We start from the raw sequence: 16,138 nt of genomic DNA, 5'->3' as shown, positions 1-16,138 counted from the left end.
CTACCGCCGCGTCTGCATGCCGCTCTCTCCGGCGTCCCCTGAATGGTAATGGCAAGGCAATCTGCCATGTTTCTCCTGAGGACTTCCTAGGGTGCGCACGGGCATGCCACCCACGTTTTTATCCACGTCATGGCGGGAACCTCGGGGGTGTCCCCCGTCGAGTAACGTCACGCCATCCGGGTATTTAGCCTGCCCTTCGTTTGCTAACAGATTGAGTTAGCAAGGATTGAACTTGTCCGGTCTAAGCTACTCTGCCGCTTCCCTGCTGCCATTGGAAGCTCTCTCTGTCCTTCGGGGTTTTTCTCTAACCTGGGTACCCGCTCCTCAGGGGCCCTTTGCTTTCTTTCAAGTGCCTATCAGGGATCAGGTACTCCCTCGAGGGCTTGCTCTCCTTGCCTCGGTGTCTGTATTCAACTACTTCTGCCTGCTGGGATCTCCATCTATACAGCTACCATCTTAGTGAGTACTCTAACATTGTCAGTCTGTCTCATCTAGAGCTCAGCACTGGGAACCTGCATCTGGAACTCCCTATACTATCTCTGAGAGACGGGTCTCCTCTGCCAAGGGCCCCTGGACTGCTTCCTCTGGATCACCTCACTACTGCCACCTGTGGTGGCATCATTCAGCTGTATAATAAAAGACAAATCTTTGTGTTTGCGTGACTCAAGTCTAGCCTAGTACTGTGGTTCCTCACGGGGCTTCTCCCCATGGGAGTGGTCATCATCACAGTACCCAGGAATCCACTCAAACACCTCAAAACCATAACATCAACTTGTCACATTACTTTGCCACCTTCAGTTTGCCAGACATCTTCGATCCTAGGTCCCTCTCCCAAGTCTGTGCACATTAGTCTTTCACACCCCCATCACATACAGCTCTTTTGGATTATCGCATGCCAGGTGCATGACTCTATACTTTTTAGTATTGAATCCCAGCTGCCCAAACTTTAACCACTTTTCAAGCTTTCTTAAATCACTTTTCATTCTCTCTACTTCTTCAGGCATGTTCACTCTGTTACAGAGCAGGCAAGCTGGAGGTGAGAGGCTGCTCATGAGCAGGCAAGCTAGAGGTGAGAGGCTAGGCTGCGAGCAGAATCGTAACACTGCTCACCTGCTTACTTAGTATTATTCGCAAATAGACAAACTTTCCCTATCTCTTCCGCAATATCACTCACTATGATATTGAACAGAGCCAGACCCAAAATTGATCCCTCTGGCACTCCACACCATTCAGAATAGGTTCCATTTACCATTACACATTGTCTTCTGTCAGTCAACCAGTTTGTAATCCACTCTACCACCTTGGCGCTGACTCCCAAGCTTCTCATTTTATTCACAAGCCTCCTATACGGGACCGTATCAAATGTTTTTCTGAAATCCAAGTAAATCACATCGAGAGCTCTTCCTTGATCCAATTCTCTAGTCACCCAATCAAACAAATAAATTAAATTTGTCTGACAGGAATTTCCCCTGGTGAATCCATGCTGTCTCGGGTCCAGCAACTCACCAGTTTGTAGATAAGTCACTATCCTTCAGTAGAGCCTCCATTAATTTTCCCACCACTGAAGCTAACTGGCCTTTCTGCTACCACTTTTGTGAAGCAGGACCACCACCACTCTTTTCCAGTCATGTGATACCACTCCCATTTCCAGGGCTTTATTGAACAGGCCTTTCAGCAGACCTGCCAGCACATTCCTGAGCTCCCTTAATGTCCTGTGATGTACCTCATCCAGCCCCATGGCCTTGCCTTCTTTCAGTTTTCCTAACTCTTCCCATACATACTCTTCTGTAAATGAATTTTGACTAAGCCACCACCATCTACGGTGTTCTCAACCAACAGTTGTCCTTCCCCAGGGTCTTCTTTAGTAAGAGGAAAGAAAAGATTAAAAAAAAAAAAGTTTATTCACTCACTGACACTGTGCTTAGCTGTGCTTTGGGTGCTATCTACTAGTAGCAGAAGAAAACCCTTAATCTCTATCAGAGGGTTACAGTGTGTATCATCATGTTAAGACTACCATTACTGAGACATTGTGTCAGTGGCTGCAGGAAAGATACAGATAGAGATTCGTCTGTTTGTTTCTTGCAGCATGTGTATTACAGTTACTCAGAAGCAGATTCCTGCTTGCTTTGTGTAAGACAGTGTATAAACATGTATATAAATAAATAAATAAATACATTGAAAGGAATTACCTGAGGCTGTATGCCCCATTTGTGAACCAACGAATAGTAAAGGGCCTGATGCTGGAGGAGCTAACACAGTGCTGTATCAGCAACTTTTTTTTTTTTTTTTTAACTTTAGGCCTACTTTTCCCCTGCAGTCAACAGGGATGATTCTCAGCAATCACGGTGGCAGCTAGGCCTCATTTAGGAGAGGTAGGGCCTGAGAGTGAGAAAGAGTGGTGATTAAGCAGCCAACAAACAAAATGCCCTTTGATTTAGAAGTCGCTGTCACAGAGAGGAGAGTGAGCACAGAAAGTAAATAAATAAAACAAGAGAGAAGAAAAAAGATTTGCAATCCAGAGATGAGACTTCAGCACACCATCTTCACCGGTGGCTGCCACCACCCCTGTTAATGCACTGCCATGGAGAAGAGAACAGCTACTATAATAAAATTAAAAAAAAAAAAAGAAAGGGGCTGCAATTGAGCCAGGAGTCAAGACAGCCAGAGAAATGACAGGTGAGAGTGGCAATGGGCCGCTGCCACTGAAGTCGTCCTCTAGTGTTCACCTCACCACAGTCATGACTCTAATCCTACACATGGAAAGAAAAGCAGTGTTGTGCACAGGACCAGCGATCAAAAGGTAGCCTTAACCAATAGCCACTGCTGCTACTGCTGTTAAGGCACCACCACTGACAAAAGTAAAGCCATGATTCATAATTCATTTGGGCCAGCAGAGAGGAGAGACCAGATTTAGAGATAAGGCATTGGAATACCATCATCGCTGGGCCCATACTCCGCCACTGTACCATTATAATAAACTATCTATATATATATATATATATATATATATATAAATAAGGGAAAGGTCCCAGGAGACAGAGTTGTTCTAGGCGGGAACCCAGGCATGGGGCTGTGGCGTCCGGAGGTCATCACGATCACAATCTTGTTGATCTTGCTGCTGGAGCCGTTTTTCCCTGCTGTCACTTGCCGCCCCAAGAGCGCAGAAAGAGCTATGAGCCACAGAGAAGCAGGGAGAATCAGCCGACCAGCAGTGGTCAGCTGTGTCTCCAAGGACTGATGCTGCCGGTGGCTTCTTCTCCCCTGCAGATCAGCATCGCAGTAATAAAAAAAAACAAAAAACGGACACCCCGGAAAGCAGAGCAAGGCCCCAACAAGGCCAGTACTGCTAGGCAAGCCTCGCTGACCTCACTGATAATGTCAGCTTAACACCAGAGATCCTGGGAGGGGAGGCCTCCAAAAATGGAAAAAATAAACTAAATTAAGTAAAATGGATAACAAGCAAAGGTGGTGACCAGGCAAGAGAACCCTGGCCACCTGAATGACACCACCTCCCCCCACTCTGAAGCAAGTTTCAAATAAGGAAATAGCCAAAATAGGAACTCTCTAGTTAAAAAAAAAAAAAAACATTAAAAAGGCTAGAATCCAAAAACATTTTTAAATGACTGACAGTAGAAATCCTGATAATACTGACACAACTTTTAGAAGTGGTTTAAATAGTCCTAAGCCATTACCTTGGCACATATTTTAGTGGCGATTAGGATTATGAGGGAAGGTTAGTGACTAAACTAGAAACACATGACAGTTCCTGGCTTTTTTTTTTTTTTTTTTACAGATAGTGCAAGAGCATGACCACAGCAGTCAGCGATGGGGACTACCAGAAAGATCAATCCTTTGCACACTTGCTGCATCTGGCATCAAGGGACTCCCTGGGGTCAGGGATAATGAAGGTCATAGCACTCTCCTGTAGGAACTGATAAAGAAGTGCAGGAGAATAGCAGATGGATGAAGGGTAGGCAGCAGCACCATGAAAGTCAGGAAGCAGTTAATGCACTTGTGTAGGATTTAAGTACCAGATAGAATTTCACTTATTTGATGATACAGAAGTTAAGTAGAGGAACAGAAAGCCCATAATTGTGTTGTCTATAGACACAGAGATTAGTGTGGATTGCCCCCAATTGTGTCAAAATTGATCACACATGATGCTATTGGTAGAAGTCCTGAAGCTCTTCAAGAATGCCATGGAGGATCTGAGTTCAACAACAGCCATCCTGGGGAGGAGAAGTTACAAAGTTTTCAATAGGAACAGAGATAGTACCAGAGTTGTTTGTGCTCATGGACTACTCGCTTTTGTAAATACAAAATCAATTCAAACCCCTTACTCAGCTGAATCCTTACATGCCGATCACCCTGTGTGACTCACTGGTGAAATAGATTATGACCCTCTAGTGACTCACTGGTGAAATAGATTATGACCCTCTAGTTCAACAATCTGATTTACTAGAGGGGAAAATCTGGTGGCTAGGGTATAAAAATGGGAGCTGCAGAGGGACAAGGGGTGCATTGGATGAAGAACAGGCTCCACATGCAGTACTGTCAGCATTAGCAGCATCCTGACATCTACCATTTCCTTTACACCTTTCTGTGGCCACCACAGCAGACTCTCCAGTATCCTTCTCCTCCAGCAAATGAGATCCCTGTGCAAATTGCAGTCACATGGTAACTTGGAGAGCCCATAGAAGTCATGGACAGACACATTAGCATTCTGTACAAACAAGGCTGTGGTCTGGCAACACCTTGCTAAGGTAACCCAGTATTTTCTTCCCACCAACCAGTATTCCTAGTGTGTGATTATCCTCAATAGGAAGGGACATTGTGAATCCACATGAGCACTGGACATTTTATAGATTTTACAGAATATAAGCATACATATAAATATTAAATAAATAAAATAAAAATTCAACACTGGCACCAGAGATAGTGGAAAAGTTGATCTTCTTGTAGTTCCCCTGAGGCAGGAAATCTGTAACATTGATGTCAGAACCTGAATCTTTGTTATTCTAAGATCTTAATGCACAAGCAATTGGACCAACAAAACATTGATCTTAGGTGACATTACGGAGGTGAGACATCTAACTGATGCTAAATGAGCTGAGTAGTGGTTGAAGTTTTATGATTAACATTGGCTTCTATTTTCATTTGCTACCTGGAAAATTACACAGTATTTCAGTTTGAACATAGTGGATATTTTGAAGGAAAGATTGATTTTTCATGCATAGTCTAAAAATTAAAATATTTTTAGGACTTAAACTAGTTGTCAGCTGATGATATTGTGGGTTTTGCCCTATTCTAACAAGTGGTCAGGTCTGCGCCTGTTTTTGATGCCAACTATTTAATATTTAAATTTACTGAATGGTGGTGAATGTTATAGGTAATCAAAAAATATAATCTTACAAATATAATTAATATTTTAAAGTTATTTTTACTTGCCATTTGTTTATTTTGAGCTTCCTTAAGATAAATCTTCTCCTGCTGGGTTTTTCTAAATTTCCATGTGGCTGACAGGAGGACTGAGTGCACAGATACTTTTGACCTCAGCATCTTGCTGTGCTGTTGCCAGTCGTCATTCTTGCTGCCACTGCCTGGCCTGCTGCTCCTGCCCTGCCTTCCGGGTTCTAATTGGGTGTTTCCATTTCCCTTCCCCTCCCCACTCCATGCCAAGGAACATAAACATAGAACCTTTCTCCTCCCTTGCCCCTCTCCGGATGCCTTGTGATCTTGGAGCCTTTCTGATACTGTCCTCCAGCTGGCCTGCTCCTCCTGCCATGCCTGTCTTCTTATTCAGTGTTTTGCTGTGTTGTTTGACTATTTTTGCCCTGCCACTCTCTAGGTTCCATGTCTTGCTGTGCTGATGAACATAAGAACATAAGAACCATACCACTCTTTCTGCCTCACTCTGCACTCTGTGCCAGTGGTGTTTTGATGTCTCTCCTTTGTTGACGCCTTACCCCTCACTGAGTGTCTTGGGGTGTTGATGTGACTGTGCTTATTGACATACCCCTCACTCTATGCCTTGGCGTGTTCTTGTCACTGTGCTGCTTTCCCTTCTTTGACTATCTGGGGTCTTTATGCCACTTTTGTGCTGCTTTGCCCCTCTCACAGTGCCTTGGGGGTATTTATGCCACTGTTTGCTCTGCTTTGCTTTTCTCACGGTGCCTTGGACTATTCATGCCAATCTTGGTGTCTTGGAGTATTGGTGCCTCAGCTGCTGATGCCTACCTGAAAGTTTTATTACATTTGGATTGAAAATCCTGGTGTTATAGTCCACAATAGGATATATGCTTCCCCCATTGACTTTAATAGAAATAAATGAATCAACATGACAGATGAACTGAATGAACTTTGGAAATGAAAGGAATGAAATGAATAAAAAATGGCAACTTAACCAAAAATGTTTTGATGTGCATATTCCTGCCAAACAGCTTTGAACTTTCACATGTTAACTTTCACCGCTATCAACCTGAGCTAGATTAGTAGGTTCTCTTTTAGTTTTAGCTATTGATCATTTTATTTTATTTATCACTTTTATTCCTTGCCCTTATTTATTGTTTCCTTTTCCACTTTGCAATCCATTTATTTAAAACTCAATGCAGTAACTGAGTGCTTTTTGTAGAATATTTGTACAAACAGAGCTCCTCTGAGTTCATCCTGACTTTGAACATTTCTACTGTATAACTTCCTAATTCTATTTCTGATTCCTATTTGGTTGTTCACTCCTGTTAATTCGTTCACACTGGGAGTCACATCTCCAAACTCACTTGCAGCAACAGAAGCACCAAAAGTGCTGGCAGTGAGTTAATATTTTATGGACAGAGTGGTAACATTGACAATAGGAACTCTGTCATACAGTGCATTGTTCACAATTTACAAGACATATCATGCATTTGTGTTTATATTGTCAATCTGTCACCAGCAGGAGAATGACTAGCAACAGATTGCTAGAATAACAATGTCAGCTTTAAATCAAAGCTCTGAGATTCTAGGCCTGAACTGAAGAAGCCTGTACTTTCAAAGAGATGCTGTGAACTAAGAAACAGGATCATTTCTATTCGATAGAGAAGCCAGTTGGAACTATTTTATTTTCTAGTTAGGGTAGTGATGCCTGTCAGACAGAACATTTTTATACAGATTCCATTGATATCACGTAAGATCTCAGATTGCTTTAATATAAGTGAAAATATGGCTTCATTGCCAGTGGAATATATTTAGTGATTTAATATGACTTCCACCGTCCCATAACCCAGGTGTTTCTATTTATGACACTTGCTGTTTTGATTGCTGCTGAGAGAGACACAACTTCCTGACTTCTCTAAATGCTGTTGATAGTTCATTCATCGCAGTTGGTGGCAAAGGACAGCTGTGGCAAGCCTAAGAGAGATAACAGCATCATGGTTTAAAACTATAATGTGTTTTTCCTTGGAAAGAGTGAAAGAAAATGGGATCAAACCATCTTCACTGCATATCATAAGTTAGCCCAAGTCTTGCCTTAAGGTATTCACATAAGGTTCTATGATTTAGTTCCAAAGCCTTGAAAAGATTCTTTTACTGAAGTTTTAACACGATACGTTTGGTAAGCTGTGCCTCTCATATGAAAGCACAAGGGTCTTTTTCAACAACATGTAGATGGCAACATTCCAAACATGTCTATACATTTGCTTGCCCTAAACATGTGCCAAGAAGCTTCCCTTTTCATGTAACCTGGAGACAGACAGGGCAATGTATGTAGTAAAGGCCAACAGTGGCAATGATTACTTTTTCATTAATACATAAAAATCCAAGGATGTGCTATTGTACTTTCGTTGAAATGAAATGAAATGGGAAATTTTAACAAAATTTCCATTTTCATTTAGTGCGTAAAACAAACAAAATTGAATTCATTTTCCTTCATTTCATTTCTTTTAATGGTTGAGACCTTGCCCTACTAGAAAAAAATACCTTCTGGGCCTTTCCCTGATACCCCCAGCCTCCTCTGGATAATCTTACTGCATGAAGTCATTATTACTTTATTTTCTATGCAAAATAGCACTGTCCAGTGCCTGGCTGGAGCCATTTTGTATGGAAGAAAGAAATAATGATGCTAACCTTGGCCTGCTGGTGCCATTTGAAGTAGTATCAGTGGTGGGCAGGAACAACTAGGAATTCCTACTGCTCTGTGATGTTTTACATGAATTTTAAAGATTTTATAGAGTAAGAAGGTCAGGGAAAGCTGAGGGCATTGGAAAGGGACTGAGAAGGTTTTGCTTTTTTATAATGGAACAGGAACTGTCTAATTTTTTTGTTTTGCTTTTCATTTCTTTTCTAAAAGTTGTTTTTCATTTGTTTGTTGTTTTTTTTCAAATAAACAAAATGAACCAAAATAAATTAACTGAAAAACAAAACGAAAAAATATCTGTGTGTATCGTATAAAAGGTTTTGGAATTAGTTTTGGAAAAAATAAATAAGTAAATATCTTGCACCAAAAGATCCTTCAAATGCAAAAGTAAGATGAATGGCTCTTTTCTACAGTGAACAAGTATCTAAGAAAAACTACAATTCTGGACATCTCAGAATTCAAGCACACTTGGGGTACATACAGAGGAGGGTGGTAAAGGTAAGGGAGGGTGATGACCGGACATGTAGAGAGGGATAACTGGGCAGACCAAATGGCTGTTCTCTTTTGACATCTGCTTTGTTACAATGATGCCAATGAACTAATCCGTGTTTGGTTCCACAGGAAAGGTCCAGTATTGTAAGGAAGTTTATCTTGCAATACCAGGTATTTTCCATAAAATGTACATGGTTTTATTGAAAACATTTTTTTGCAGTAAACTTGAAATTGTGTACTTTGTTGCCACAAAAATATTGCTGCTTTGTGCAATTTTCACCCATCATTTTGCTTTGCCATAATTGCTAATGTATTGATTTGCATGAGTCTTTTGCCTGTGACCCGGCTTTGCCTGTCACTAATGTTTTGCTAAAGTTTTACAACTAAAAAGGGTTTTTGCATTTTAGGAGTCCTCCCATTGCTTTATTCCCACATTTTTGTGTGATGTAGTTGAGGGGTATAAATGATCCCTTGAGCATATGATCTGGGTCATTGTCTCTCCTCAAGAGGAGTGATCAGGAGGTGATCTTAGCTGCTTGTGGAGTGGATTCACCAGGAGAAGAGGAGAGGGTGGAAGATTTTGGTATTCTCTGGACCATTTTGAACCAGAAGCCAAAATGTCCAATCTTTGGATTCTTTATTATAAAATCGAGTTTCTTTAAAAAGCCCGACTCTGGCCGAGTTTCGCCCTCTAATGGTAGGGCTGCATCAGGGGCTTGAATTCATCAGGTAACGATACTGAATGCACAGATTGAGTATAAAGGAAAACATCTGATGGTCTTAAAATGTTATAGCAGGCTATATTGTGCTGTGATGAGTTTATTTGTCAAACAATATTGTGCAGGATTCAGCTTGAATTGAAGTATTTTGCCGCGGTTAGTAAACAGTGCTAGGAGTGCTCGTAAGACTGAGTCATTGGTACCATATTCGCTTTGTGCGGTGTCTTCTGCAGCGATCCAAATAATACTAATTGTTGTCAACACTGCCGGCTAACCGCGGCAACATTCTGCGATTCAAGCTGAATCCTGCACAATATTGTTTGAGAAATAAACTCATCACAGCACAATATAGCCTGCTATAACATTTTAAGACCATCAGATGTTTTCAACTTGTTGCCTCCACGGCTTGGTTAGACCGCCTTCCTTGTTGTTTTATCAATCCATTTTGAACCAGTGCCTGAAGGAGAGATTAACTCCAGCATAAGGAAGGGCTGGATTTGGGAATTTTTGTGTTTGTTACTAGCAAATAGCAGAGATTGGAACTTGAGAAGATTATTTTGATTGACTTGAACACCATAGAAGAAAGATTTTGGCATTATCCAAACTATTTTGGAATATTTTTTGAACAAGGGGTTTTGTCATCTTTTTTAAGCCCATGCTGATGCAGGAACTACCAAGAGACTGACTACCCTACCCTTCAAGGGGAAGGGTCCTTGGAAGTTAATGCTGGTGCAGGCATGAGGAGACTCTCCCAGGAATTTAAGATGGATAAAGAGATTATAGTGTTTTTCTGTGTTGATTCTGCTAATGCTATTTCTAATTTTTTTTATCATGGCTTGGATTTTGATTTTTAAATTCAAAATTTTGAACACCATCACTGGATTCTGTGATTTTTGTAGGCTAAAAATACATCAAGTGGAGAGTGTGATTTTCTTCCCCAACAGAAGACACCCCTGCCCAGCGACTAGGACCAGTGGGGTAAGATTTAAACAGGATAATAATATCCATGACTACACCAAGGGTCCAGTAGGTTCAGCTTCTCTCCACCGGATGGATGCCAGTAATATAGCTCCCTAATTTCAGCCAGCCAACCCGCTGGGGGTTCTGCTACATGCCCATTAGCAATTTTGCAGAATTTTTATGAACAGTTTTGTCAATTCAAAATTACTTGCGGGGAAATGGCAAATTATTTATGCGCCCTACTTACCATTTTCCTAAGTTATGGTGTTTGAAAAGCTGTTTACAATTTAGCATGTTGGCCATTAAGTATGCTTATTGTGTTGTGGACACGGGGCTAGTGGAACCTTGGGCCGGCCTGCAGGAGACTAGGAAAGGACTACTCTGGTCTCGACTGTACGGGCCAGGAGACAGAATTCTGGCAGGCGAGTATAAGCGGTTTCACCCTGGAAGCTGGTCCTCCCCCGGGAGGGGCCCTTGGGAGTCCAGCCGCTGGGACTTAGGAGATTCACCCTGGAAGTTGGAGCCCCCCCAGGAAGAGCCCGTAGGGGTCCGACCGTTGGGACTTAGGTGAGGCGGTCGATGGAGTGGAAGCAAGCGAGTATCTGGCTTGGCTGAGACAGACGGGAACCCGGCTTGGGCTGTGGACAGGCTGGAACCTGGCGTGGGCTGTAGACAGACTGGAACCTGGCATGGGCTGTAGACAGGCTGGAACCCGGCGTGGGCTGTAGGCAGGCTGGCAAGCAGGAACCGGCAGGCAGGCAGGAACGGAGTAGCCAAGACAGTGGCTCACTCTGGGGCTCGAGGCAATGGGGGATCGAAGGAACCCTGTTGCAAGGCACTCATCGGGTGTCCACGGTGGCCCTAAGTAGGCCGCAGCGTCTGACGTCAGACTCAGGGCAGAGCCACCCTCCGGCGGGAAACTGTCCAGAAAAGCGCAAGAGACTTGCGCACGCGCGCCTAGGGACAGGCTCGCAATGGCGTCTCCCCCACGGGGATGCCCAGATCTCGACTCTGCTTCATTTCCAGCCGGCAGGAACCCTTGAGGTAAGGACCGGGACGTGAGCTTCACGGACCGGACCGCAACAGTACCCCCCTCTTCACGCCCCCTCCAAACTGGTTTGGGCCTACCCGGCTAGTTCTGATGACAGAGGCCCGCAGACCTTTCCTCGGGGGTCAGTGCGGAGGAGGCAAGGCATATCTTCTGTGGGTCCAGGATGTACCGGGGAATCTTGGAAATCTCTTCAACCTTGGTGGCTCGAGACAATGCATTCGCCCGGACATTTTTGGAACCTGGGCGATATCGTAGTGTGAAATTGAATCGGTCAAAAAACAAGGACCAGCGGGCCTGTCTGGGATTTAGGCGTTGAGCCTGACTAAGGTAGGCAAGATTCTTGTGGTCGGTATAGATGGTGATGGGGTGGTTGGCTCCCTCCAACCACTATCTCCATTCTTCTAGAGCTAGTTTTACTGCCAGCAGCTCCTTGTCACTTATGCTGTAGTTGCACTCTGCCGGAGTGAACTTCTGAGAGAAATACGAACAGGGAAGGAGTTGTCCCGAATCTGTATGTTGGCTCAAGACAGCACCGGCAGCGGAGTTGAAGGCGTCCACCTCCACAATAAATGGTCGACTCGGGTCGGGATGGCGGAGGCAAGTATCGAGAAGGAACGCCTGTTTGAGCTCTTTGAAGGCTTGGCAGGCAGCAGCTGGCCAGTCTTTCGCATTGGCCCCTTTACGGGTGAGGATCGTTAATGGGGCTACGAGGCATGAATAGTTGGGGATGAAGTGCCGGTAGAAGTTTGCGAATCCTAAAAAGCACTGTAATGCCTTCAGGCCCTTCGGACGTGGCCAATTTAGGATTGCTGAGACCTTATCAGGATCCATTTGAAATCCATCGGCCGACACAATATACCCCAAAAAGGGCAGAGACGACTGCTCGAAGGAGCACTTTTCCAACTTTGCGTAAAGGTGATGCTGCCGCAGAATCTGCAGAACTTGGCGAACATTTAACCGGTGCGTGGGCAGGTCTCGTGAAAAGATCAAGACATCATCAAGGTAAACTACAACGCAACTGTGCAGCAGATCGCGCAACACATCATTCATTAAATTCTGGAAGACCGCCGGGGCATTAAAAAGACCAAAGGGCATCACGAGATACTCGTAATGCCCGTCCCTGGTGTTGAATGCGGTCTTCCATTCATCGCCGGGGTGAATTTGTACCAGATTATAGGCCCCACGTAAGTCCAGCTTGGTAAATACTTTGGCTCCTTGGAGCCGATCGAGTAATTCAGGAATCAGTGGGAGCGGGTAGCGATCCCGCTTGGTGATGGTGTTGAGCCCGCGATAATCAATACATGGCCTCAAGGTGCTGTCCTTCTTTCCAACAAAGAAGAACCCCGCTCCGGCGGGGGACTTCGACAGCCAGATGAAACTTTTAGCGAGGTTCTCTGCTATGTATTCCGACATAGCCTTCATTTCTGGCAAGGATAAAGGGTATACACGCCCTCGCGGGGGCGTCGTACCTGGCAAGAGGTCTATGGTGCAATCGTAGGGGCGGTGCTGAGGCAGAATCTCCGCCTTGGACTTGGAGAAGACATCAGCAAATTCTTCATACTGCGCTGGGAGATCAAAGGCGGAGTGGAGAAGCGAGCAGACGGGGGCTTTAGGCACCTTCATACAGTGAGAAATGCAAAAAGGGCTCCATTTAGTAATCTGCATGATGTTCCATTGGATCACCGGCGAGTGTTTTCTAAGCCATGGTAATCCAAGTACCACGGGGTGGACGGCCTTGTCTAAAATCAGGAAAACAATCTCTTCTGTATGGAATACCCTGGTGTGGACAGTAACAGGGATCGTGGATGTCACGATACGCCCAGGTAGCAACGTTCCCTGGATCGTCGTGATCCGCAGCGGTACTCCTTGGTTCTGAGTCGGGATGCCTAATCGGGCAACCAGTTGTTGCTGAATAAAATTACCCTTCGCCCCCGAGTCCAGGAAGGCGAGGGTTTCCAAAGTCCCTCCTGGGTATTCCAACGTGATAGGTAGGGTGCAGTGAGAAGTAGAGGTACCGCCCAGAAGAGGTTTTCCCGGTACCTCACATCTTGGGAGTTCTCTGCCCACTCCCAGCAGTGCACTAGAAAATGACCTCTCTGCCCACAGTATAGGCACAGGCCCAACGCCCTTCGGCGTTGTCTCTCTTCAGCAGAGACAGAGGTATGACCCAATTGCATGGGTTCTGGCATGGGGACGTCTTGGCGGAAGGCCCTCGATGGGAACTGCGACCGTGGCGGGCTGGGTGCAGGGCTAGGTCTCCTCCCTCGTGATTCATGCGCCCTCTGCTGTAGGCGGTGATCAATCCGAGCCGTCAATTCCATCAAGGCGTTGAGGTCTTCTGGGAGTTCACAGGCTGCAATCTCGTCCTTGATGTGAGCAGAGAGTCCCTCTAAAAAGATGGCCCAGACCGTACCGTCCTGCCACCCTACCTCTTGAGCAAGGGTTCTAAATTCCATGGCATATTCAGCCAGGGGGCGAGTCCCCTGACGTAGTTGCAACAGGTCCGAGGTAGCCGTAGCCCAGTGAGCAGGTTCATCGAAGGCCTGCTTGAACATCAGCAGGAACTGCTGCAAATCATTCAGTAAGGAGTTATTGTTTTCCCAGAGGGGGGAAGCCCACATAAGAGCTCCTCCATCAAACAAGAACAGGATATAGGCAACTTTAATTGAGTCTGTGGGAAATTGCTGGGGCAGCAAGACAAACCTGCTGAGACATTGGTTAAGGAACCCGCGACAGGTTCTAGAATCTCCGGCATAGCGCGAGGGTGCGGGGAAATGCGTCACGGACATGCCCGATTCTTGAGGTAGAGAGGCTTCCGCAGGCAAAGATTGGGTAGTCAGGGCCTCCAATCTGGTAGTAAGTTGCTCAACAGAACCAGCGAGGGCATCTAGGTGTTGCTGTTGCAATAGCAGTTGCTGGGAGACCCCTCCATCGGGTACCAGGACCGTAGAGACCGGGGAATGCTCGGCTCCACTATTAAGGCGGCCCGCTAGCTGTCCTATTGAGTCTATCAGGAGGTCGATATCTTGCTGTTGCTCATACATCTGATGATGCATCTGTTGGGCCAATCCTGAAAGATTCCGGGCTCCTAGGGATTCTGCCGAGTCCATGGCCTTGCAATCTGTTGTGGACAGGGGGCTAGTGGACCCTTGGGCTGGCCTGCAGGAGACTAGGAAAGGACTACTCTGGTCTCGACTGTACGGGCCGGGAGGCAGAATTCTGGCAGGCGGGTATAAGCGGTTTCACCCTGGAAGCTGGTCCTCCCCCGGGAGGGGCCCTTGGGAGTCCAGCCGCTGGGACTTAGGAGATTCACCCTGGAAGTCGGAGCCCCCAGGGAGGAGCCCGTAGGGGCCTGACCGCTGAGACTTAGGCGAGGCGGTCGATGGAGAGGAAGCAGGCGAGTATCTGGCTTGGCTGAGACAGACGGGAACCCGGCTTGGGCTGTGGACAGGCTGGAACCCGGCGTGGGCTGTAGGCAGGCTGGCAAGCAGGAACCGGCAGGCAGGCAGGAACGGAGTAGCCAAGACGGTGGCTGACTCCGGGGCTCGAGGCAACGGGGGATCGAAGGAACCCTGTTGCAAGGCACTCATCGGGTGTCCGCGGTGGCCCTAAATAGGCCGCAGCGTCTGACGTCAGACTCAGGGCGGAGCCACCCTCCGGCGGGAAACTGTCCAGAAAAGAAGTAAAAGAGAAGAAAATCACAAATATAGGTAGGGTCTTTGCTGACTACTCCAGGAGAGGGCATTAAAATAAAGCTAGAAACCAATTGGAAATTTTCACAATCTTGTCCTAGAAAACAATGAGGAGCAGATTTTCAAAAGGTTATGTGCGCTGGGTCTATTTTCAAAAGCCCGGCAACGCGCCTAAAGCCCAGAGACGTGTGAAAGTCCCAGGGCTTGCAAAAAGGGGTGGGGAGGGAGCGGGGAGGTCCAGGGCGGGGTGGGGTCAGAGGTTCCCGGCACAGCGGCCATTTGCCGCTGTGCCGGGGATCGTGCGCCAGCAGTCGGCCAGCACGTGCAACTTACTTCAGCCCCAGGGCTGAAGTAAGTTTTAAAACAAAAGAAAAAAGAAGAAAAAGGTAGGGGGAAAAGGGTGGGGGAGGAAGGGGAAGGGAAGGGAAGGTGGGGTGGGGGATAGGGAAATTCCCTCCGAGGCCGCTCCAGGAAGGCAGTGTGGCTCGGCGTGGGCTTGGCGCGCACATGGACACGCTCGCCCAAGTTTTAAAATCTACCCCAATGTGTCTAAATCCCCTCAGTTTATGAGGTCAGAGACTATATCTGCCTTTCTGAGCAATGATCGGGTATTGAGACTTGCCTAGAAGGATATAAATTAATGTTTTCGTTCTATTCAAAGGAGAAGATTTAGGATATCCTGTGGTTTTAAATGTACTATTCTATCTACTGTACCCATTAACAACTGAATTGAATAAACTCCCATGACTAAGAAAAACAACCTACCACTTGTAAAACTAAAAACTGTCTAATGGCTAAATCAGAAGGAAGGTCCATCGGAGATCCCATCAAAGTTCCCAGAGAAGGGACTAGCAAAGGGACAAGGCCCTTTGCTGTGGCCCTTTGGTGGTGGTCCTTTTTGAAGATTGGTTTTACAGTCCCACAATGGTTTTTCCTGGATCAGAAGAGTAGGGATCTGAAAACTCAGCAAGTAGCTGAATTTAGTTTGCATGGTCTGGCATGTCTCCAAAGTATATTTCTTTTATTAGATTAATTTCCATTTTTTCTGCAGAATTTTTCTCTCCTCACCCTCTGGTCCCTTCCTTTTGTGAGAGTTCATGCTGTTCTCTACTGA

This window comes from Rhinatrema bivittatum, chromosome 8 (assembly GCF_901001135.1).
Source record: "Rhinatrema bivittatum chromosome 8, aRhiBiv1.1, whole genome shotgun sequence".
Lineage (NCBI taxonomy): Eukaryota > Metazoa > Chordata > Amphibia > Gymnophiona > Rhinatrematidae > Rhinatrema > Rhinatrema bivittatum.
This window is presented reverse-complemented; position numbering follows the sequence as displayed.